This window comes from Xyrauchen texanus, chromosome 15, assembly GCF_025860055.1.
Source record: "Xyrauchen texanus isolate HMW12.3.18 chromosome 15, RBS_HiC_50CHRs, whole genome shotgun sequence".
Taxonomy (NCBI): domain Eukaryota; kingdom Metazoa; phylum Chordata; class Actinopteri; order Cypriniformes; family Catostomidae; genus Xyrauchen; species Xyrauchen texanus.
Genome location: NC_068290.1, coordinates 4,810,582 through 4,837,466, shown reverse-complemented (window position 1 = coordinate 4,837,466; position 26,885 = coordinate 4,810,582). Strand labels below are relative to the sequence as shown.

Sequence of the window (26,885 nt, the reverse complement as noted above, 5' to 3'; positions counted from 1 at the left end):
ATACATACAATAATACATATTTACACACTCGAAAAGAAAAACATATATATATATATATATATATATATATATATATATATATATATAGAATACAGAAAAGATGGAAAAGTTGTGTCTAGCTTTGTAAATTACATTTATTTATTATCCCCCACTCAGCAAGCGGCCACATAAAGTGGAGCAGCAGGACAGCACCTCATCAAGAGAGGAGGGCTTTCAGAGAGACACTTGCTGAGGAGCATGGCAGAGTTGGGGTCTCAATCCACAGCCAGACCCGTATCTCCTGCTCCACGAAGAGCACATCACAGGCCGTTGCACATCACCAAATCTTGCACCGCTGGTCGTCTGAAGTGCAGGCAGTGTCATGCAAAGACACCAGTGAAGTACTCTCCTGTGTTGTGCCTATGTGCTTTGTACACAAATGTGACTGCTACAATGACTGGCATGTTGCTAGAAACATGTACAATTTTATAATGGTTTGTAAATACTTTATGTAAAAATTAATGTAAATAGTTTGTTGTGTATTTTTTATATAAACAAATTGTCCACTATAGCACTAGTTTTGACTCTTTTATATGCACAACATTTAGTTTCAAGAAGGGAAAAGGCACTCTAATGTGTTTATGCATCAGTTACTCTGTGTCAGCAAAACTAATAGTGGATCTGGATATGGAATATGATAGCTCTAAGTGTCATCTTTCATTAGAGCCCAAAATTATGACTGTACGTTGAAGCGTTCAAAAGTTGCAGCCTTTTTGTCCTAGGTTTCCAAAGTGTCCTTTTGGAGTATCCAAAAGGCACTTTTGTAAAACGCCTGGGTGTACCCTTAGAAAAACATGTGTAAAATATTCATTTTTTATGATATTGTTATAACATTTGAACTTGGACTAGGTAAGGATTCATGCTGTGATCCCATTGTGTTCTCAAGCTAATAGCTACAAGTTATAGTCATCTGCAGGCATCTGTATGCAAAACAAATTTCAGGCGGAAAAAAAAAACTTCTATTTCATTGTGTTCAAACTTCTATTACTCAGAATCAGTAGCACTTACAGTAATTCTGATGCATGTACTCCAAACGGTTCAAGAACAGCTTTAAATTTACTTTGGGTATGCCTTGATTAGGCGTTTTAGGCTAATTTTACAGGATTGGGAAGAGGTTAACTAAATTAAACTAACACTAAAGAGACCTTTCTACTGACTCTGAAAAACACCAAAAGAAAGATGCCCAGGGTCCCGATCATGCTGCATGGAGGCATGAGGACTGCAGATGTGGCCAGGGCAGTTGATCGTCCTTGCAGTGGCGGATCACGTGTAACAACACCTGCACAGGATCGGTACATCCGAATATCACACCTGTGGGACAGATACAGGATGGCAACAACAACTGGACACGTTACACCAGGAACACACAATCCCTCCATCAGAGCTCAGGCTGTCCGCAATAGACAGAGAGGCTGGACTGTGGGCTTGTAGGACCTGCCTTACAACAGGCCTTACCAGACATCACCGGCAACAACATCGCCTACGGGCACAAACAGACCTTCGCTGGACCAAACAGGACTGGCAAAAAGCGCTCTTCACTGACGAGTTGCGGTTTTGTCTCACCAGGGGTGTCGAAGGAATGAGTGTTACACTGAGGTCTGTCCTCTGGAGCGGGATCGATTTGGAGGTGGAGGGTCTGTCATGGTCTTGGGCAGTGCGTCACAATATCATTGGACTGAGCTTGTTTTCATTGCAGGCAATCTCAACGCTGTGGAAGGACATTCTCATGCAGTACCCTTCCTGCAGGCTCATCCTGACATGACCCTCCATCATTACAATGCCACCAGCCATAATGCTCCTTCTGTGTGTGATTTCCTACAAGACAGGAATGTCAGTGTTCTGCCATGGCCAGCGAAGAGCCCGAACTCAATCCCATTTAGCACGTCTGGGACCTGTGGGATCGGAGGGTGAGGGCTAGGACTATGCATTCCCTCCAGAAATGTCTGGGAACTTGCTAGTGCCTTGGTGGAAAAGTGGGGTAACATCTCACAGCAAGAACTGTGAGATATAGATATATATATTTATATATATTTTTTTCTTCAATAGATTATTCAATAACATTTTATGAAATTTGCTATGAACATTTTTAAATCTTAAAAATATTTTTACAGGTATTTTCTATTGAAAAATATGGTTAATGGCGCTCAACTGTTGAGAATGGACATAGCACAGTAAAAAATGTATACTGTAGCTTGAAAGCATAGTAAGTTGCTTTGAATAAAATATAAAGTAATTTGTCATCCAGCATCTTAATTGATAGAGCATGATGTTAGCAACGCTGTGTCCAATTCGCAAGAACACAGGTGATAAAATGTATAGCTTGAATGCCGTACAAGTGAAAGCATTTGCCCAATGCATATTACTTATAAAAAGTTTGATTTCATATGATAATGTATGGTGCTCAAACAGGATTAAATGACTAAACAGAAAAAATAAAAATGGAAACAAACATAATAGAATTTAAAATTTCAGATTTCAAAGGAGCCAATTGAGGGTCAAAGCACACCTGCACCGAAATTGCTTCAACTCCTGATACATTGTTTCCGTTGTCAAACCCTAAGTGTGAAACACTACCGAGTGGGAGGCAAAGACATCATTACCTGGACGTGCAGTGACATTAGATTTGTCAAGTGATTGTGCTGGAAAATTCATCCCCTAACGAAATTCGCCATTAGGCCAACACAGCCCTTCTATGTAAAGTGACACCAGTAGTAAGAGCTTGTGTCAGGCAGCAGAATAATGTATTGCCTGATTTCTTGGTGTCAAGGCAACCATGAATTCAGTCCGGCAAACAGGCCCGTCAAACTTAAGAGCAATAAACTAGTGTTTGATATTGCACTTTTACAATCATCAAAATCTCAGATCATTGATCGCACAGCCACACATTTAATTCATTAAGGCTTTGGCATGCAAATAGATTGCTTATTATTGGCCAGGTCTGATAGGCTGAACCTTAGGCTAGAAAACATCCAGTAAAGTGTCAGCACAATTTTTTATAAATTTTATCCATTTTCCACTAGTCAAGAACAGTTTACCCCAAAAATTTTTTTTATATTTACTCAGTCAAGTCATTCCAAACCATTGTCTTTCAAAATTATCTGTTCCAATTAACGAAAGTGAATTGACACTGGAGGCATCAAGCTCTAAAGTAGGTGTGTGCGATATATATCGTCTACGATAATATAGCAATTGTGGTTTTAACGATATGCAAAATCACATTAGAGTACGTCACTCATTTTCAAAAACCAATCAAAAAGTCATATAAGTGTCCACGAATTCACTGCTTGCTGTAGCATAGTAGTATATACTAATGCACATGCGTATTCAGATTGTGATGTTGCACATTAGATTGTGGTATGACAGAAGTTAAAAATGAGCGAAGAAACGGCGAGAGAAGATCAAACACCAACAACCTCGCAACCCACGCTAGATTTAATTGTTAGATGCGGGTCATCATCAATAGCATGGAGGTGGTTTGGTTTTGAAAGGTCATATGCTAGTCAAAAGACGGCAATCTGCAAAAAAAATCGGTTACAGTCAAAAGCAGCTCGATGACCAACCTGTTTCACCATCTTCGAACTACCCACCACACTGAATATGAGGAATATGAAAAGCTTTGCGAGTCAACTGAACTCAACATGCCTGCAGCTGACAGGGTAAAAGCAAAAAACACTCAAACTTTGGCCGAATCATTTAGCAAAAAAAGTATGCTCAAATATGGTCAGACGTTGATATTATTTGGCATTTTGTTTGAAACAAGAAATCTTTAGATGTAATTTTTCACTTACACATTTGGCAGATACTTTTATCCAAAGTGACTTACAGAGAGCCCTTATTACAGGGGCAAAAACCCCACAGCAACCTGGAATTAAGTGGCTTGCTCAAGGACACAATGGTGGTGACTGTGGGAATCGACATTTTCTTGATTCAAGCAGTTTCATTATCACTTTATTTACTGCAAAATTTAGCCAAGTGCCAAGTTTCTGCACCATTTCCATCACCAAATCGAACCTTTATGCAAACAGGTTTTCAAAACACTCCCATGCTAAAAAAAAGATTTATAGTAGTGGACCTTACTGATCAGCTAGTCATCCCAAAATCATTCAAGATGGTATTGTAAAGTAAATGTATACATTTGTACTGGTGTACACAAGACTAAAATCCACTAAAATAGTGGCATCGAAACCTCTGAATTACACAGCAAAGATCCAGAGCCATAGCAATGATTAGACAAATTACAACCATATTCAGCCTGACAAGTAGAAACCAGAACCTCCAGAGATAATCATCATCCATTCCAACTTAATTTCTCACAATGAACCCAGCGAAGAAGCCGTGAACATACCGAAAGACAATGCCATGCATCCATCAGGCCAGTCGTGACAATCAAATGGATGGAGTTGTGCATTATACATGCACATCAGCCTTCCAAAACTGCGATTCTCTAATTTCATACGGCTGAGCGGGTCTGCGTAATGGTACTGCAAAATGGCCAATCCCAAATGCCAGATTTAGCCCAAAAAGATTGAGCGCAGATCCCACCACTGCTCACGTTCAAGCGGCAAAGGTCAACATCGGTCCTTCTGACAACCCCCGTTTTTCTACTTTGAATTCAACATGGTGTCTCCTGCCGTGGTAATTCACTGCCTACACACGGCCAGGTTAGCAAATATTTGATGAAGTTGCAGTAAGGAATATAGGATGCCTGCTTCATCAAATGGAAACACAATGAAAATTAATACTGGCAGCAGGCCAGCAGAACTACTCTTGCGTGGTGTGGGCCATATTTGATTTAATGCCAAGGAAAACAAGGCTGTGAGGGACACACATACGTGATGTTTGTTCAAAGGGTAGTACCACATCATCAAAAGTTTGGACGCACTTTATTTTAAACATGTTCTACAAAAACATTTTGATCTAAACCTTTTGATCTTTTGAAGACAAATATAAGTTGCCAATGTACTTTTTCACCCAAAAAAAAAAAAAAGAGTGGTATTCAAGGCAATTAATTTTAATAAGATGTTATTTTGCCATGTCTCTTTCGAATGAAAACCAAAAATATCATTTTCAGCCATTTTCGGAAGAAAATGTTAGGCGGACAAACATTCTGGAGCATCCCTGGATGTTTAAGATCCATTTTCAATAAAACTTTAAACAGACTCTGGACTGACTAAAAACATGTTTCAAGGGATTATTCTAAAATGTGGAAAATACTCAGTACCCAAACCTTTGGAACAAATAATTTCCATGACTTGTCCAAGATAGTTTTAGATTATTAGAAATGCTTAAATTATACATATATATAGAAATAATTATTATAATTTTTTTTTTTTTTGAGATTGCAGTTAGAAAGAGGAATTTGTAGCCAATAAAATTTGAGCTTTAAGTTAGAGCTGTCCATCTCTGAAATTGACTATAAAGTCATAAAATTCTTTATAGAAATTCATGACTTTTTAAAAAGGAATATTTTTTACATTTGAATTATTATTATTATTATTATTATTATTATTCCAGACCTATGGCCGGTTGCACCAGACATTCATAAGTTAACACTTGATACTAATTATAGTGTAAATTGGCACTAAGTTACAGTTTTTACACTACTAAATATTAATAAACGTTGCACCATGAAACTTGAAACACATGGATGGCCTCAGGCCAGAAGTAAATGTTGGAATAAAACAGAAATGTAAGTTTTACACCAATTTAAAAACGTATGTTTTGCATGACAGGCTTAAATCATTTAGACATACAGTATATGATGTTGACTTTTACACTCGCTTACATTTATGATTAGATTTAATTAGCGGCTCGTCAGCATGTAAATTATCTAAACGTTGTACTTTCTATTCAAAGATAGGGCTACTCAAATGAATAAATGTAAAGGTTTCCAGTACTTGTTTATTTTTTGCCTCTATTCATTTTAGATATCTTTCCTAAGTAGTTTTTTAACATATTTAATATAGGCAACACTGGCTATTTTATTTCCCTTACGCATTTGACAGATGCTTTTATCCAAAGCGATTTACAGTGCACTTATTACAGGGACAATCCCCCCAGAGCAACCTGGAGTTCAGTTCTTGCTCAAGGACACAATGGTGGTGGCTGTGGGGATCGAACCGCCAACCTTCTACTTACCAGTTATGTGCTTCAGCCCAAAATGCCTTTTTTATATTTAGCCAACTCATTTATGGGTCATATTTCCTGATACATGGAACAGAAAAGGTTTGAACACCAATGTGATCAGATTATACTGAAATGCACACATTTTCAACTCTTCATTTACAAAGACTTCTTATTGGTTTAATAAAAGGTAAGGATAATTTTGTTACTACAAATTGCTATACAGAGAGCTTATGATCTATTTGCAAAGTGTTGCATTATGAACAGGTGGTGAAACCAAATTAAGCACAGCCATTATTTTTAACTTTTCATCCGGACTAAAAAGGAATATTCCGGGTTCAACGCAAATTAAGCTCAATCAACATTCAAGCATATGTGGCATAATGTTGCATTACCATAAAAAATAAAAAACATTTGACTCGATCCCTTGTTTCTTTAAACAAAATCAAAAGCTAAAGTGAGGCACTTACATTGGAAGAAAATGGGGCCAATCCATAAAAGTTAAAATGGTCAGTTTCAAAAGTATAGCCAAAAGACATATAAATGTGTGCTAACATTATTTTAGTCCGATATATCCAATTTTACAAACGTGGTTCGTTGCCATGACAACATAACTCTGTAAAAACTAAAAAAAACGACAATTTAAACAACTTTACAGCTCAAATAATTGAACATTAGAATTAAGTGTTTTTGCAATATTACAAGCTAACTTCCATCTTAAAACCATTTGCCCCATTCACTTCCATTGTAAGTGCCACACTGTCACCTCGATTTTTTTATTTTATTTTTTACGAAAACGGACTGTTCAAAAATAATTTTTGTGGTAATCAACATTATTCCAAAAATGCTGTCAATTGAGCTTAACTTGTATTGAACCCAGAATGTTCCTTTATGACAGAACAACCCGTAAAACGCCTGCACCATCCCTCAACAGCCTCGTTTTCACCTGTGTCAAATATAATAAGCTGTATAACCCCAACTAAGGTCTATAGATGTGGCATGTCAGGCTCGTTGTGAACTCAGTAGTCTGTGAGAAATTTTTAATACACATTCCTTGGTGAAATGCCAAAGAGAAGGCCAGGGAAATCTCATTCAGACTGAACGAGCTGGCACATGCCCATAAAGATAGTCGTGAGTGGAATCATGTGGGATTGAAGAGTAACACTGCATAGAGACACAAAAGGAGGGGCCAACACAAGAGCTTGACTGATGGGATGTGTTTGTCAAATGAAGAGCTTCTTTGGTCGTCTCTTGTCCCATTAGAGCACATGATATTGACTCGTATAAACCTGCTTGATGTTTATTTTCCACTCAGCCCTGTTCCGCAGCAGTGGCAGCATTACATTCCTCCCGGCGCAGTCGCGTGTCGGGGACACACAAGGCTCTCTTAACTAAGATTAATTGCAGCTAATCTGCGATTCCCGGTGGAACGCGGAACAAAGCAAGCCTCAGATCTTATTATGCAGCTGCTCGCAAGGAGAAAATTAGCTAGCGCGCCTTGCTGTCGCCGGACAAGACGTGGGCACTCAATGCGCTGTTTACTAGCAGCCACGCATGCATCAGTCAAGAAAACAGTGAAGGGGACACGTGTTCTGGCTGTATGTTACAATGACCTGTCAATCATCTTGAAGTATCAATACATTTGTTGCATTGAGAGGACTGATTCTCTATTAATACATTGAATCTAAGTGTTTTAGGGTCATTTACGCACTCATGTTGTTCTTAAACTGTGTGACGTTCTTCCTTGGAACACAAAAGGAGATGCTTGGCAGAATGTTATAAGATGTCTCCATTCCCTTTCATTATATGAGAAAAAAATATGCAATAAAATTAATGGTGACCTTTTGTGTTTAATGGGGGGAAAAAATGGGTTTGGATTTTATATTTGGGAGAACTTTTATTTTAATGTGTATCATAAGCGTCGCTCATTTTAACACGTACAGAACGCAGAAGACACAGAGCACTCGCCTCATTCACAGCACCCTTTTAAACAGAGAGAGAGAGAGAAAGAGGGAGAAGTTTAAATTTGTTTACTTAAATTCAAAGTTGTTAAATTCATTGTTTTTGTTCATCATGCCATGAAAAACAATTCCAGAATGTGATATTTTTAAGCTTTATAATTATATCAACCAATTACCCTTTTTACTGATGTTTTAAACAGATATTTAAACCTTTCTGCTTGACCAAATATATATTTTTATATTGAATTTCCACTAAATTGTGTCAGCTGATGGGGCATTTAGTTAACTTATAAAAACAGTAATCAAAATAATTTTGTGATACTATGATTGAACAGCTGAATTCTGCGGTATATACTTTAGTTTTTTTACAAGAACGTAGCTGGATTTTTCCAGTGAACTAGTAGGCTATCAAATGCCCTTTTAAACAATACACTCCGCTAACCGTAAAACAAGAAAATATTTAGTTAGCAGAACATTAGCAATAATTCTGTTACAATATTATTATGATAACTATACACTCACTGAGCACTTTATTAGGAACACTTTGGTCATAATAAAGTGCCCGGCTTGGTCTTCTGCTTTTGCCCAAGGTTCGACGAGTTGTGCATTCGGAGATGTTATTCTGCTCACTGCAATTGTACAGAGTGTTTATCCGAGTTACAGCCTTTCTCTCAGCTCGAACCAGTCTGGCCATTCTCTGTTGATCTCTCTCTCTTCAACAAAGCATTTCAGTCTACAAAACTGCTGCTAACTGTATGTTTTTTGTTTTTGGCACCATTTGGAGTAAATTCTAGAGACTGTTGTGAGAAAATCCCAGGAGATACCAACCAGTCTGGCACCAACAATCATGAAACGATCAAAATCTCTGAGGTAACATTTTTCCCCATTCTGATGGTTGATGTGAACCTTAACTGAAGCTCCTGATCAAATCTGCATGATTTTATACACTGCAGCCACACAATAGGCTGATTAGATAATCACATGAATAAATAGGTGTACAGGTGTTCCTAATAAATTGCTCAGTGAGTGTATATAATACGGTATTATATTTTCAAAATATTCATAGACTAATGCCATTATGTTTTATTGGTTAATGCATAACAATTACTAAATATACAATCTGCATATCAGTTATCTATACAAATAAAAAATAAAAAAAAGTAAAGAGAGTAATCTATATCAGTTGTTAAAAACATCAGTCGATCTCCTATAACTACCCATTTTATCCTCAGAAACAGCAAACATATAATAGATTCCAGTCCTTATAATAGTCTCTTGCTTTTAGTATCGATATAATCAATATTGGATTGAAATGAGAATAAGTGGTATCGAAAATCCCTACCCTCCGCCAGCATTGTGGTGTAACTAAATAAAAATAGCGACGCCACGAATTTGACCACGTTTGTTAGTGGTCTTTTCTAAATGGCAGCTTGACATGTTACATTTATTAGCTTGGCAAGCGACATTTCCAATGGAGCTTCAACACGTCACGCAATCTCATTACTCCCCGCTGGCTGGCAAAGCAAGCACAACAGAAGGATATACATTTATATACATTTACTGGTTCCCTTCAAAGGCCATCCCTGTGCACATCTGCAAATGGCGGATATGATTTCATATTTCACATTTGTTCTGTAGAAAACCACCCCGGTGAGCCTCTAATTAAATGCAGGATTTCAAGTGCAACAACAAGAAAATATAATACGACTTGCAGTGGCACAACATCAGAATAGCAAGTGCGTAAGCAGTGCGCACACTCTGTGTCGATGCGCCGTGCTGTGCCCTCAGATGGCACGCAAGGAGTGAAAAGGATTCAAGCATTCATGCATACCTCATTGTCCAATGCCACAAAAGAGCACAACAGTAGGGTTCCTGAAGTAAAAAAAAAAAAACATTTCTTTCCTACACAGGAGTTTATTTTTAATGATAATGTATAAAGCTGTCAAGACAGAAATCTGTTTTATGATTATTCATTTCAACAGTGTCTTATCTTTAAAAAAAAAAAAATCAAATGAGAAGGTATTTTTCAAACGTATTCAATTCACTGGATTTTCAAAAACAGACACTACTTAACGGTTATGTAATTTATGTGCTTCGAAGTATTGTAGTTCATTCCCTCATAAAAAAAAAAAAAAAAAAAAAAGTAGTACGCACACTTATTTTCAGATATATTTTTTCTTCGAATCAAAGTTTGCAATGTTGCAATTCATTCTGGATCTGGCCAAAAAAAAAACAATAACAAATCTGAATAGGAAAAATTGTTCCAGAACAAAAAAGAACTGAACAAGTGAGCCGTTACAGTTGCGCTTAATTACAACAGGCATAAAACCAAGACATCTCAGCATGACATTTGCATCAAGATCAAACTCCACGCTCGAATCCCTGCTACAGCCTGACCTGTACTGCAAATAAGGGACAGGACAAATAAAATGGCTGTTACACACTGAATGTTCACCAAGGACTTCATATTTCAGGGAGTCAATTAAGAGTACAACCCACAAGGGAGGCAAAGCACAATAACTATTTTACACAGAATTGCCTTATGGCAACTGAATGGATGAAATATGGCTCTCTAGAGAAGCGGATTGTAACATTTTGTCATGAGTATTTTCAAAACAGCCAAACAAAAGAGCTACTGTCATCATTTTTCCCATTAACGGGCAACATTTTTCTATTAATATTATTTTTATTAATTACACGTTGCTGACAGCTTTATTACTCGAAGTGGCGCCAATGGCATGTTTATGAATATTAGATTTGATACGTCAAATCTGCCAGACAGTATATTTTTTTATGGTTGCCAAACACAATGTGCTTAAGCTAATACACACAAACCATTGTAATCTTTATTGAACACATCCAATTAAACATTCACAGTGCTGTGGAAAATGGGAAACCCTGGATTTCATAACTGGTTGATCCAACTTTGGCAGTAATAACCTCAACCAAGCGTATCCAGTAGCTGCATGTTCTTCCGTAGTGCGCAGTGTTCTTCCGAAACAACTCAACCTGAGCTTTCGGACCACAAAACATTTTCCCAGTAGCGTTGTGGAGTTTAAAGGTGGTCTTTGGAAAACTTCAGGTACACAGCAATGTTTTGTTGGAAAGCAGCAGATTCCTTCATTGCGTCTTGCCATGGGCATCATGCCAGTTTAATGTTTTCTGTATTTTAGGCTCATGAACATGAGATTTTAACCAGCTCCACTGATTTCCTCAAGTCTTTAGCTGTCTCTCTAGGGTTCATTTTACCTCACTGAGCATTCTGCGGTGTGCCCTTTGAGTCATCTTGGCTGAACGGCCACTTCTAGGGAGAGTAGCCACAGTACTAAATCGTTGCCATTTATATACAATTTGTCTAACTGTGGACAGAAGTGTATGCAAATGATCACATCCATGCTCTTTGAGATAACTTTGTAACCATTTCCAGCTTAGTGCAAAGGAAATATTCTTGACCGTATGTCTTCTTAAACATACAAATCAAGATCGCTTTTTTTGCAAGGCATGGTCCACGTCAACAGATGCTTCTTGTTAATAGCATACTCAATTTTAGCGCTTTTATAAGTCAAATTATTTCTAACCCATACCTCTAATCAAGTTTCATTAATTGGATGCAAGGTTTGCCAACTCTTGAGTCTAATTAGCTTTTGCTGATTTCAATAGCCTAGGGGTTCACATACTTTTTCCAACCTTCCTACCTGTTATTAAAGCAAATGTGTTCATTATTGTAAATGAGATCAAACCATTCCAAAGGGTTCACTTACTTTTACTTGCCACTGTATAGACAATTTTGCTATAACTACTTAATGCAGCTCATTCAATCAGATTTAAAAGCTACTGTTTAAGGTTTTAGTTTTTAAACTTAATTGTATATCGTGCATAAGATTACGAAGTGTATCATAGGGCTGGGCGATAGGACGATGTAATCGAATATCAACGATGTCGTAAAGATCCCGATGGGGAACAGATGATGATCGACGATATAAGAAATGGTAAAATCATGGATCTTGGAAGACACCAACTACATTAAACTGACCATTGACTATGTAATCGGATTTAATAATATTCTTTAAAGAAATTATTGCAAAAATACTTTAACATATCGCCCAGCCCTAGTGTATCATCTCTAGGTTTGCCTTAATCTATATTTTGATTCTGTCATGTAGAATTTGAAGTACTTTTCATTTGTAATGCATATAATTAACTGGATGGATTCAAATAGGCATTACCAAATACAGTCAAATTACTAATTACTTATCTTTACTCAATTTACTAAAGTTTTATTTAATTAGTTTCTCATGTTGGCCCAACATAGTTTATTTTAGTAATCATTAGTAAATTGCAGCACTCAAGTGCAAGTCTATCCTCAAACGCCATTCTTCACCACAATGGTAACCCCCAAAGCTCCAGCAGACCCTCTAAATACAAATACAAAATGATCATATTCTAATCTTGCTCAAAAAACACATGTTCTCCCTATCCAGTCCCATGCAAAGCATGCAGGCAAACTGAAATCCCATGCCCCGTTTTATCAATGCTACATTAACACCACAAGTATGAATGTACTCCAAACTCATATGGCTTAAGTAAACTTCAATTTTACAGTTTTAAACGTATAGAACTCAAAATAAAGTTGTGACAAAATGTTTTAGAGTTGTGTATACAATTACTCATACCATAACATAAGATTTTGCTCAGTGTCCACCATCCCAACATGCAAGTCATTGCAGACTGTGTGACAGAAGAAACAAGAAACAGGCAGATTTTATTTATCTGTCATTCTGTCAATGCTAACTGAAGTTCCCCCTAATGACATCATGATGTCAGCCAATTAAAATCCTTTTAAACCAACTGGTTTTACTGTTCAGAGAGTGTAATGTTGCTTTGACATTAACATGCTGCTAAATATATTGAATGAGACTTCGAGTTAAGTACAACACTTTAATAAATGGAAGTAATTTAATGTGTTCATACCACACAAGCTTCAGGCAAAATGGCCACTAATGAATCAGGTGGGTTTTAAAAAAGCCCCCTGCCAACAAAACACATATGCGCAAATATAATCAAAATTACAAACTGATTACAGTGTATGCAAATGATCACTATCAAATGTAAATTCTGGTAAGACTTAATTTAAACTTTGATTTTGTATTTATTTGCATTTAAACCATATGTTTCAATAAATTTTTTTGTACACTTCACCATTACGACATTTTAAAGAATAGAAATCTTCCATAGATTTAAACTGCTAATGTTCGGCATTAAAATTCAACTGTAATATTTGCACGCAGACATCCGCTTGGTCTTTCATACATCCATTTGCAAACTGAATTGTGATAGATTTTTAGATCTATTTTAATTTTACCATATAGGAGTCTTTTCACTGCAAAGATGATGTCACTTTGATTATCATACATTGCCAATGCAAAACAAGCATCATGACAATGGCAAAGCAGCTTTAATGTGGCATTTCATTTACACAGAACCAAAGCCTAAAACCTAAGCTTATCTAAACTTGAAAAAAAAAAGTTCCTGCCTCGCAAGCACTACCATTTCCCTCTGGAAATGAAAATCTAGCTTTTAATTTGTAACTTAATTATCTAGTGCGGAACCACTGTGGCACATAAGTTCATAACCTTTCAGAATCTGAAAGACGGTGCTTCATTCAGTTGATGTGTTGGCAAAGTGCAACTTGAAGTGTTGCGCTGTTGTACAGCTGTAATGCTCATTTGGGAAATAAACTCTGCCTCTTGTCATTTTGCCAAAACGATTCACAATCAATCAGGTTTACAATCTGCATTAATCCGAGAGACATTGGGGTATGACTGAATTCTTCAACAGACCCATTCAAGCCCCAAATAAAACACAGAACCATATAATTGAGAGCTATTAGCTGATTGGGTCAAGTGGAGGAGCAAAGTGAAAGGATCCTTTTCATACGGGTTTAATAAAATTACAAATTGAAGAAATGATTGCAAGGTCCTCATTTTACATCTTACACACTGCAATAAATATATTTTTTAATCAGTATTTGCCAAAAATGTAAATCCTGTCATCATTTACTTACCTCATGTTTTTCCAAACCCGTATGAACATAGGAGATTTTTGTGGGCAAAATGTTAGGTCTCACTATTCATTCACTTCCATTGTATAGAGAAGAACAAAAAACAATGAAAGTGGATGACCATTGACATTTTTTTCTTTAATCATAAAGTTAACAAAATCTGTTGAGTTTTATGCTTAAAACAAGAATGGCCCATTACAATTAAAGATGAAAATACAGATTAAGAAAATAATTTTTGCTATGAATTTGTACACATCTATACATCACAATTGTTTTACGTGAAATTACATTTTCAGTTAATATAAATATCAATTCAGAGACTAGCTCTAATTTTATGTTACTCTTTTTTAAATATATATAAAAAAAGTCAACGTTCTTAAATATATATTATATTTATATTATTTTATTCAATTTAATTATACTTAATTTATAGAGATTGTCTTCATAAAAAGCAATTTCTAGATTTTTTTATATTATATTAACATTTGAAAAGTGGAGAAAATTTACATTATATAAAATACTTTTAATTTCAAGAACGTAAAAATGTTACAGTAAAAAACTGTTGATTGGTTAACTAGTACTAAGAATGTATGTTGAAAAATTATATATAAAAAAAACGTAATTATACTGTAAAATATAGTAAAAAATTTAATAAAAAATAAAACAAGTAAAAGTATGATTTATCTATGGTAAACTATTAGAATAGAATATTCTATAGAATAACAGTGAAATAACCTGTACTTCTGGTATTCATTTAATTTAAAAGTGCAATGATATTCACATATTTAAAGGGTAACTAAACACCTGCTCAGAGTCTGACTCCACCCACTAGAAATATTTGAAAATGCTGGAATAGATGGGAACGAACCGAGTGCGGGGGAGCGGGGGTCACCAGTTGTTCTGTTTTTTTTTACAATAAATTTAAATTGATTTTTGTTTGGTGTATGTCTTTTCCAGCACTAAAGAGCTCGTATCAGCTCTTCCATAAGCCGGTTGCATGTGCAAAGGGACTTGAAAGTGACTGAATAGAATAAAAAATAAACCAAGTAGACATCACACTGGGATACAACTTTGTACCCTCAAACGCTCCCATTCATCCGACACTGAAGAAACAGTGATGTGATTCCAAGACACGTGCTAGTCACTATGGCTGATCTTCATGCACTTGTGATTAATTATACCTTGAGAAGGTTGCAGAGCAATCTACTAAAACCCTGCACAGGACACATTCAGTGGTGGCATCAGGGACCATTAATAAATCAAGCCATTTAAGTAGAAGATGGGACTAGTGCCAAGATCAGGATGGCGGGACACGTCCGATGAGAATCCGAACTGGAAATGGATTGCGATTCCTCACTGATTAACTTACCCTTAATGTGCACATTAGAGTCTAGAGTTCAGCGGTCTCATTGTTCTAAGGGTTTTTCAACAGGTGACTTACAAACTCCTGTGAGGGCTTTAAGATTGCAATAGAAATGCCAGAGCCAAGTTAAATAACATTTTGAAAAAAAGTGCTTTTTCCAATGAAATTTGAAACAGGGAAGAAGAAAAAAAAAACAAAACAAAAAAAAAACATTTATGCTCAACCTTTAGACAAAAATAAGTAATTGTGAGACATGGCTTTGTGGCTTCATGCACCGACAGAGGACTTTGACCAGGGCCTGAAAACTAAATGTTTTCATTTCCGTTCGTTCTGAGCAAAAATTATTTTTCCAATCTGGTTTAGAAGTAAATAACATTTTCAATCCGGTACAATTGAGAATCACTTTGTTCTGGTTTTTGGATACGTTCAGTTAAAAATTTTCGTTTCCGTTTTTGTTCCATGAACCGTTTTTAGACCCTGACTATGAGTGTCACTTAAAAATTAAATAAAGGTAACCCTTTACAGTCAGAATGAGCTTTAATATCAAGTGTTCTCACATACACAAGGAATTTATTTTTTTGGCGATAGCACAGAACATTAAAGACACAGAATATAAAGTGAGTGGGGGGGTTCACCTGTGTTTCACAATGATCATCTCCACTGTTTTGAGCGTGTTCAGCTCAAGGTTGTTGTGACCGCACCAGACAGCCAGTTCATCAACCTCCCTTCTGTATGCTGAGGATGAGGCCGATGACGTGGTGCCGTCTGCAAACTTCAGGAGCTTGACAGTGGGGTCCTTTGCAGTGCAGTCATTTGTGTACAGGGAGAAGAGCAGTGGAGAGAGAACGCATCCCTGAGGAGCACTAATGCTAACAGTGAGGGTCATGGATGTGAGTTTCCCCAGTCTCATTAGCTGCTGCCCATCTGTGAGAAAGCTGGTAATCCATCGACAGATTGGGGTGGGCATGGAGATCTGGGTGAGTTACAGCATCTTCCACAGACCCCCATTTGCTCAGTAAGCAAACTTAAGGGGGTCCAGCATGGGTCCATTGATGTCCTTCAGGTAGGCCAAAACAGGGGGGAGGAGGGGGGGTTCCAGGAGGTGTTGGTGTGTATGTGTGTGTTTGAAGATCAGAGCGGAGGAGAGGTGTGAGACTGGGCTTTTCAAACCTGCATTAAAGCACATTCAGTCCGTCAGCCATTAGCTGACTCACTGCATAGCGAGGAGGTGGTGTTTTGTATTTGGTGATGCTTTTCAGGCCTTTCCAAAAAGATGCAGGGTCGTTGGATGAAAACTGTTTTTTCAGCTTTTCAGAGTAGCTTCTTTTAGCCACTGAGATTTCCTTAGTGTGTTCCTGACCTGGTTGTCCAATATTTTATCCCCACTTCTACAAGCAACCTCTTCATTACAAAGCTGAGTTTTCCTATAAACCATGGTTTATTGTTATTGAATGGCAAAAATGTCCTATTAGGGATGCACATATCCTCACAGAAACTGATATATGATTTCACAGTATAGGTAAGCTCTTCCAGGTCTGTGGCTGCAGCCTCAAAAACACTCCAAACAGTGCAAAGCAGGCTTGTAGTTCCAGCTCTGCTTCTTTGGTCCATCCCTTTACATTTCTTACTACAGGCTTAGCTGATTTTAGTTTCTGCTTGTAAGTTGGTAGAAGATTAATTAGACAGTGAGTCCTAAAGAGTGATGTGCATCCTTTACAATGGTGTAGCAGTGATCCAGAATATTTATGTCTCTGGTGGGGTGTGTGATGTGTTTGTATTTTGGAAGTTCATGGGTTAGGTTAGCTTCATTAAAATCTCCCAGAATAATAAGCGAGTCCGGTTGTTGTTGCTCCGTGTCTGTGATGCTTGGAGGAATATAAACACTCACTAGAATGAACAAGGAAAACTCCCGCAGTGAGTCGAAAGGCTTACAGTTGATAAAGAGGGCTTCTAAATTAGGACAGCACATCTTCAACGATGTTACATCTGTACAGTGTAACACAAAAATAGGCATTCACCTGAGAAGCATATAAGATATTTAGACTTGCTTTTAAAGAACATATCTAGAATATAAGTTTATTTTGTCTTTACTGCACTTACAGAAGCATAGCCAAGTGAACTAAATAGTGAATTATCTAAAAGGTGCATTATGTAACAATTTTCATGTCATATTCGCCTTTATTTTGCCAATGTGTGAACAGCTTGTAATGCAACTTAAAATACGTAATTAGCCCTTCCCGGACTTCCTAGGCTCCCTATTAACCTGTTGATACGCACCACCTTTTTGAGCACAAACCATGAAAATGACATACCTGAACTTTGTTGTATTTACTGGACTCTTTGGAGTATGGACACAGTTGTAGTATCTCTTGAAAGAAGACACATTGGGCACATTGGACACATTGGGCTGAACATGTTTTTATAATCTAAAAAAACAATAATAAATGTACCAAGACAACCCAGAAATAAAATGTTCTCAAAGCCACAAGTATAAAGCAGTTATGTTTCAAATTTGAAGATGATCCCTGAAGATGATCCGCCTTTCAAGATGACAAAATCTGACTGCACTTCTCGGCTATTATGAATAAAACTACGCCGCATTTTTAAAAATAGACTTGAGACGGGCTCGTTTTGTTTATGAGACTCTAATATAAAAGATCATAGAGTTTTACAACATGAATGCTGCTCAGATTGCAGTTTGTTGAAGAACGATGACGAAGGGTAATTCTTCCAGGCGAGATCTCATGTAAACAATGGAGAATATCAATATTTCTCAGATTTATCACTTTTATTGACAAAGTGCTTTTTGATGTTTTTCATTGAACGCTTGGCATGGGCAATTGACCCAAGTGTGGCGAACTAGATTCATCTGGCGATCACGTTTTCATAGCAAAGGTATGAAGTCCCGTTTTGATGTTGCATGTTTTCATTTGTACTCCTGGCATAAATAACTAAATTGCTGTTTATGGAGCATTGCTATCGTGAAACGGAGATTGGATATCAATGTTAAACCTTTAGACCTTTGAAAAGATGTATAATATTTATGATAATATTAAATGATAATCCAGAGAGCCTTGCCTCCATTCAACAGAGACAACAATCTGCAACACACTATGTAACATCATCTTACACACAACACCGACTACTACACAAACTCAGAATAAGCCAAAAAACTTGTATGTACCGAATACCGTCAGGCTAAACGGGAACGTGATTGTGGTTCGAGCGAAAACAAGTGAACATCGGCAGGGCATTTGATTCCTGGAGGGACCTTCGTTCGGTTTTTGGGGATCAAAACTTAAGTCCAAAACATTGGATTTAAAGCACTATATTTCACATGCTTTGCCATTATGCAAGCTTACCTGTACAATAAGGATTGATTGTGTAATTTCAGCTAACTTGAGATTGCCTGCACAGTAAATATGATTGTCATAATCAATGTTAATCTGTAATTATTCAGCAAGGTAAACTACGATACACATTAAATGAATGCTAGACAATGTTCAAGAATGCAAAAAGACGTTAGTGTAACGTAACTTGGTTACACAGAAAATACAGTTTATACACAATCTATTATTATAAAACAATAGTGCATCGATATATAAAAATGAATCGCATCAATACTGAATTGTCTCAACATTTATAACGTGTCATTGTTTTAGCTGATGCTTGGGTCCCTATGGAGTGTGTGCGTGAGCACGAGGCAGCTGGCTGTAGTTCACTTAATGGCCACAGATATCATTAATAACAAGGTTTTCTGAATCTTACATACTGCACCTTCAATATACATTCTCTTAAAAGCAAGTCTAAATACCTTATATGTTGCTTCTCAAGTAAATGCATCTTGTTTTAAAAAGGTAATTGAAATACATCAGTCTGGGAAGGGTTACAAAGTTATTTTAAAGGCTCTGGGACTCCAAAGAAGTGAGAGTCAATATCTCCAAATGGAGAAAACTTGGCACAGTAGTGATGCTTACCAGAGGTGGCCGACCTTACGAAATACCTCCAAGAGCACAGCGACAACTCATCCAGGAAGTCACAAAAAATGGAAAACATCCAAGAAACTGCAATCCTCTCTCGCATCAATAAATGTTCATGATACCACTATCAGAAAGACACTGGACAAAAATGCCATCCATGGAAGAGTGGTGAGGAAAAAAACACTGCCAACCCAGAAGAACGTTAAGGCTCATAAGAAGTTTGCCAAAACACACCTTGATGATCCTCAATCCTTTTGGGAGAATGTTCTGTTAGCTGATGAGACTAAAGTGGAACTGTTTGAAAGACAGGGGTCCCATTACATCTGACATAAATCAATCAAAGAATTACACAAAAAGAACATCATATATACAGTCAAGCATGGTGCTGGTACTATGATGGTGTGGGGATGCTTTGCTGCTTCAGGGCCAGGGCGACTTGCAATAATTGAGGAAAACATGAAATCTGTTCTCTACCTGAAAATCCTAAAAGAGAATGTCCAGTCATCAGTCCTTGAGTTGAAACTCAAGCGCAACTGGTTTATGCAGCAAGACAATGATCAAAAGCATAGGAGCAAGTCCACCTCTGAATGGCTCAAAAGAAGTTTGAGTGGCCTAGTCAAATTCATGACTTGAACCCAATTTAGATGCCGTGGCAGGACCTTAAAAGGGAAGTTCATGCTTTGAGAATCCTCCAATGTGGCTGAACTTGAGCAGTTCTGCCAAGAAGAGTGGGCCAAAATTCCACCACAGGATTGTGAAATACTGATCTCCAGTTATCAGATGCATTTGGTTGCCGTTGTTGCTGCTAAAGGTGGCACAACCAGCTATTAAGTTTAAAGGGGCCGTTAGCTTTTCACATGGGTGATATAAGTGTTGGATAGCTTTTTTGCTTCAATATAAAAAATATATTTTTGAAAACTCTATTTTGAATTTACTCAGGTTGCCTTTGTTTTAGGTTATATCTCGTTTGAAGATCTAAAACAATTTAGTAGGAAAAATACACAAAAATAGATTCAATCAAGAAGGGGGCATATACTTTTTCACATAAGTGTATAATGATATGAGCTATCGCTGTTTGAAATAATGTGTAATGTTTACAAGTAAAAACATTGAGTTTACATTCATTTGTATGAGAAAGTTTAATAAGGTACTGTCACTTTAAGAGTTCCAACATGCATTTTTACTGTGTTCCAGTTCAGCGAATATTAACAAGAATCTCACGGTATATTTAGCACATCTTTGCTGTGTGAGATTAAAATTAATATTTATTTTAACTTTATTTGACTAAAGAACAGGAAGGATATTATGACACATTATTCATTGAAAGTGGGTCACCTCATCTTTGACGAACACACATTACACGTAAGAAACGATCCATTTTAATCTTAAGCACTTCATCAAAACAAGGCGATTTTCCAGGTATTCCAGTACTTACATTTCTAAAAGCTAAATTAAAGCACTTTAAAATGACCTTGTGTAAACCCTGTAAAAGGTGTATAAAAAAAGTGCAGTAGGGGTAAAATCAAGTGATAGAGACATTATGATGTTTGATGGGTCATTTAATTTATGATCACATGGACAGAATACGAGATTATGCAAATTTAGAAATACTGAGTTATGCCATGATATGGTTTGTCATTTTGTTTTTTGGCTCTCGATATTTCAAAATACACTATATTTTCCCATCCCTACAAAAAGGCCAAAAATAGAAATGGGTGTTACATTCATACTCATTGTATTTATTAGTGGTAGACTGATATGGGTTTTTAAATGGCCGATGCAGATATCCAGAGAGCAGGGTGGCCGATAGGCAGATACAATGCCGATATATAACACAATTTAATATAGTACATAAATATAAAATTGCTTAAAACTAATAAACTCATTTAGCACTATATACACACTCAATTTCACATAAAACATTGTAAAAACAAATAAGAAAATATTGTATATTAAATGGTAGATAGCCATTTCTTTAGATTTCTGTTTATTCATCTAATTTTTTATAATTTATTTGCATGAACATTTTTTAATATATTAGGAAGAAAAAAAAGAAAAAAAAAAAAAAAACACCGTACACACATTAGTTCAGCAGCAACCATGGATGGCATGTCCACGTTAGAAATCGGATTTACTCAAATACAGAATCAAACTAATTGTACATGGAGTGCATGGTGAATAAGACATTTATTATAGCACACGCGAAGTGCTTTTACCTTGAAGTTGCACCAGAGACTATTCAGCAGAGATGGGCTGACTTCTATTAAAATGAATGGTGAGAAATGGTGAGAAACCAAGAAGCGCTGGCACCCTACGGTCAATGGATTTAGATAGGAAGTCCCGCCTTACAGGTAAAAGAGCAAATCACCTTTTAGATACAGATATCTCCTGTCAATCAAGTTAAGTATGCACATGAGCTTTTTTTTGCCAGTAAAAAAAGACTGACTGATGAGAGGAACTACACAAATCACAGTCCAGATGCTCACTAAACTTTCCAAACAGCTTCAGGTGATTTAGATTCCAAAGTATGAGGGAATTATAAAAAAAAATAAAAAAAAATAGCAAATAAGTATAATCAGAAGCACTCTCATTGTGGAATAAGCGGAGCCGGAGCTCTTTAAAGGAATCACCCCGGTGTTGCATCTTAAAATGCAGTTTGCGTTATAGCTTTATTAAAAGTTCAAATAATACGCAAGCAGGTCATGTAAATAATTAAACTCCAAAACCAGCATTTCTCTGTGCGGTCTGTGCCTCTTCTATAAGTTGCACAAAGGTCCCGATCAAAGAGGGAGAGATTGAAACTGCATCTGTCTGATGCACAGTGTCGTGGGGACGCTCGTCCCTCAAGCGCAAATGCTTAATGCAGCTAGATTATAACATGATGACTCGCGACCTATTGAATCATAATGTCACTGTGCATTTCTTATCGTAAAGAAAGTTTGTTTTTTTAGTGAGAGAGAGGGTAGCCATCGCCCCATTATACACTTCATATACACTATATACAAAACACACTTATATTTAAGATACAGTCTAAATATCCTATATGTTGCTTAACAAGTAAATGTATTTTGTTTTTAGACCATTTTAAATGGAAAACAAGAGAAAAAAAAACTTGATAACAATAGGATTTTTTGCAGTGAATTTCTTTACCAAATTAAACTTAAAAGTATTTTTGCCCCCTGTTAATTCAGTGAATGTCATTTAGAAATATTTTTAAAAGATGATTTTGTCCTCTTTATTGTTAATAAGTACATTTAATACAAACTTTTAATTGAGGCCACAAACTGAATAAATCGACTAAGAGCTAATGATTCATCTTTGCAATAATCGGGAAATAGTCGAAGAATTGTTAGATTAATCGATAATCAAACTAATCGTTAGTTGCAGCCGTAGTCTCACAGATCATATTTTAGATCAGAGGGTTTCAAATGACCTGATTGATAAATAAAATAAATGTAAGGAACTGCTGCCCTACCTAAACTAGCATTCTATAGAAAACTTGTTGTTGAGAGTCAGACTTTACCTGATCAGGTTCATTAAAATGCTTGAACACACCTGCCTAGCCATACATGTGCACAGCAGTGGTAGTGTGAGGGCGAACTGGAAAGTTTGTTTGATTTAACGCTGAGGGAAGCAGTGGGCTAGATAAGCTTATCTAACGGCCACATTGTGGGTTTAATCTCTCAGCCCCACACATGACTGCCAGAGCCCGTCTCTGTAGGGTCTGCTTAATCGATAACCACTGCACACCTGAAGCTCTCTGCCTGTGGCACTTCTACAACTTGTGGTCGAGACTCGAGCATCTCTATGAGGGATACGGTCTCATCTCTAACCTCACTCCACATGAGCTAAAATTAGCATACGTCAGATCACAAGCCTCACGTAGTCAGACTTTTGATTATAGGCATCTAGTCTGTTCCACATCGCAGCTTATTCTGGTAAAACTGCAAAAGGATGTGATATAATTAAATATATGGTCTGAATGAAAGCATTTCAGAATTGCATTTAGCTTATTGAAAACTAGTCAAATATCGATGCCATTGTAAATTCATTACAATAAGTCATGATTAATTTAATCCATGAGCGAAAGTGTCTAATAACAGGCGGTTACTGGGATTAAGAGAGTAGTATTCGGCTGATCATGTCAGTGTTTCCCATTAATTACTTATACTGTGGCAGCCCGTCACTGTCTAATTTGTCCCGCCACAGTTTCATAACGAACCGAAAATATTTTCACACTTCTCATAACATAAAAGATCTATAGCGTTGTGTTTTGCGCTGTTGCAGACCCACTCCCACTCCCAACCAGCATCTAAGGACAAAGTTCAACACATGTAAACACTTCTGCTTAATTTCTTTGATGGTGCAAATGTATGCTCTAGTCAATTTTGAGTTGACTATTTGTGAACTGCGTTAAACTCAGTCTCATTTACCATGCTTTGTGGGTGTGACTTTTTTTGCCTCGTAATCACAATTCATATTTATACAACCAATGTGTTGATTAAATTCACAAAATTGTTTACAAAAGCACAAAGTTCTTCATAGATCTATCCTCTTAATTTTGCTCTCAAAGTGCACCAGACCGATGCATTTAACTTTAAAATGAACAACATTTTCTTATGAGGGAGCACGCCCCTGGACCCCCCTAGAGGGTCAATATTAAAATGTACTAATTTCTTTGAGTAAAACTTTCATTGTCACAATCTATATGATGTAATGTATTTTAATTGTCTGAATTCTAATATTAACTGTATATTTATAATCATTTTAATTGGGCCTGGTAGCTCAGTGGTATAAGACGCTGGCTACCACCACTGGGGTTCGCTAGTTTGAATACCAGGGCATGCTGAGTGACTCCAGCCAGGTCTTGGATTGGTGGTGGCGTAGTGAGCTAAAGCACATAACTGGTAATCAGAAGGTCGCTGGTTTGATCCCCACAGCCACCACCATTGCGTCCTTGAGCAAGGCACTTAACTCCAGGTTGATCCGGGGGGATTGTCCCTGTACTAAGTGCACTGTAAGTCGCTTTGGTTAAAAGCGTCTGCCAATTGCATAAATGTAAATGTCTCCCAAGCAACCAAATTGGCCCGGTTGCTAGAGAGGGTAGTCACATGGGGTAACCTCCTCATGGTAACTATAATGTGGTTAGTTCTCTGAGAGCCGGATTGAGGCGATTCACTACGCGACCACAAGGACTTAAAAGCACATTGGGAATTGGGCATTCCAAATTGGGAAGAAAAAAAAAAAAAGAGGGGGAAAAAAACCCCTAAAAATAAAAATACATTATAATGATAAAGTTCAAAATTACCTTTATTCAGGGGCCTTCAGCAGTAAAAATATTAATATGCTATTAATTGCATTATTAATTGATTAATTATTTTTCAACTATTTGTTTTCGCCAGCAGCCATATCTATAAAGCTCAAGACTGGTTGCCTACTGAAGCCAAGCAAGGTTGAGTCTGACCAGCACCTGGATGGGAGACCTCCTGGGAAAACTAAGGTTGATGCTGGAAGAGGTATTAAGGAGTCCAGCAGGGGGTGCTCACCCTGTGGACTGTGTAGGTCCTAATGCCCCAGTATAGTGATGGAGATACTATACTATAAAAAGGCACAGTCCTTCAGATGAGACGTTAAAATGAGGTCCTGACACATTCTGTGGTGTTAAAAAATCCCAAATTTCCCCCATTGGTCCTTATCAATTATGGCTTCCCCATCCATTAATTGGCTGTATCACTACTCCAACAATAGCTGCTGTGTGGGAGCGTACAGGGGCACCATGTCTATAAAACATTTTGGACCACGTATACACCTGTATTTAGCACTGCCTACATGTGATCGGATCACCCGAAATGCTTCTTAGCCTGTTACACTAGATACAAACTCTGGGATGAGCTCCACCATAATCAGTCTGCTCTGAACGTTTAGTCGCAACAGTTGAACGCCAGCCCACCTCCACATCCTTAAACAATCCAAAACACCCCTCAACTCCTCCTCCCGGTCTGGGTCATCCATCTTAAGACTACCTAAATAAAACCGAAGCCCAATACCGTCACCTGTTGAGAATTTCAAGTATTACCGAGAAACGTCCTTTCCCAGACATTTAGACACGCAATCTGAGCTCCACTTACACGTATCCATTACTCATCATGCTCAGAGAGATGAGAAAAACACTAAGTTTGCTCTATAGGATGAGTGATGAAGTGACGAGCGGTAAGTGTGGTCCATGAGACTGAAGTTAACAGGCAGGTCACGTCGAGACAGACATTACATCGCAACAATGAAGCAAGCATTTTTGTGTTTCATGTAGAAGAGCAAAAATTACTGGAACTTAGGTACCAAGTGGAATATATTTATGATGATTTAACATGTTAATTCAGTGTGATTAATTATATTAAAAATAAAGCATTAAAACTTAACTCAATTAATCATGCCCACATACGCATACTGAAATTGTTTTATAAAAATACGGATTTTCCCACCATACCATACATTAAGGTTTTGTAAATCGCACAACCATATTGCGATTTCAATATTAAATCATAAATGCAGCAATAATTTCATAACGATATCTCAGAAGTCAAAGTCTGCTGGTTTCAAAGAATTTGGATTATTTCACTCATCATGTAGCATAGAGTTAAGTGCAGGTTTCAAAACTGTCTCGTCTGTTTATGGCGTTTTTTCCGCATTAGCAAATTAAATACTAAATGTTCTCAGGAGTGCCAACCCTTCTAGACAGAGGCTATTATTATTTGTAGATGGTGCATAAATAAACCATCAGATTTCCATATTACCATTTTCATGCTTATTACTGATATGTTTTAATCTGGTCAATATTTAGATATCGGCTGCAGATATATCGAGCAAACCTAAAAATATAATCATTTAAAGTTTGCTTAATTTTTCCAACGGATCATTTATAATAATAATAATTTTCAGTTTCGGACAAGAATTATACAAAAAAAAAAAAAAAACACTTTTATACAGTATGATGCTCAACACAAACTTCAGTTTAATTTTAAAATGATGGCCCGCATTGTATAAAAGCAGGCTTTAACTAGGGGGCAGTAGTTCTCCAACTAGGGGGCAGTAGTTCTCCAACTAGGGGGCAGTAGTTCTCCAACTAGGGGGCAGTAGTTATCCAACTTACCCGCTTATTCTATTCTTATTGGCAGGTTTGATTGCACTTATTTTGGCACGGATTCTATGCAGAAACTTTATACATTATTTAATAAGCAGTCTTATTGATCTGTCAATTTCCACAAGTCGTAATTTTTATTTGTATAGCACTTTTCACAACACACAACTTATCAAAGCAGCTTTACAAGAAATCACGAATTTAAAAAAAAATTATAATGTTT

The 26,885-nt window shown here is 37.0% G+C and overlaps 1 protein-coding gene across 1 annotated transcript in view; it reads right to left on the bottom strand.

The window, feature by feature from the left end:
- The window catches only part of eif3ha (eukaryotic translation initiation factor 3, subunit H, a), an 85,501-nt gene that overhangs the window by 39,082 nt on the left and 19,534 nt on the right, over positions 1-26,885 (bottom strand). The window lies entirely within an intron of this gene.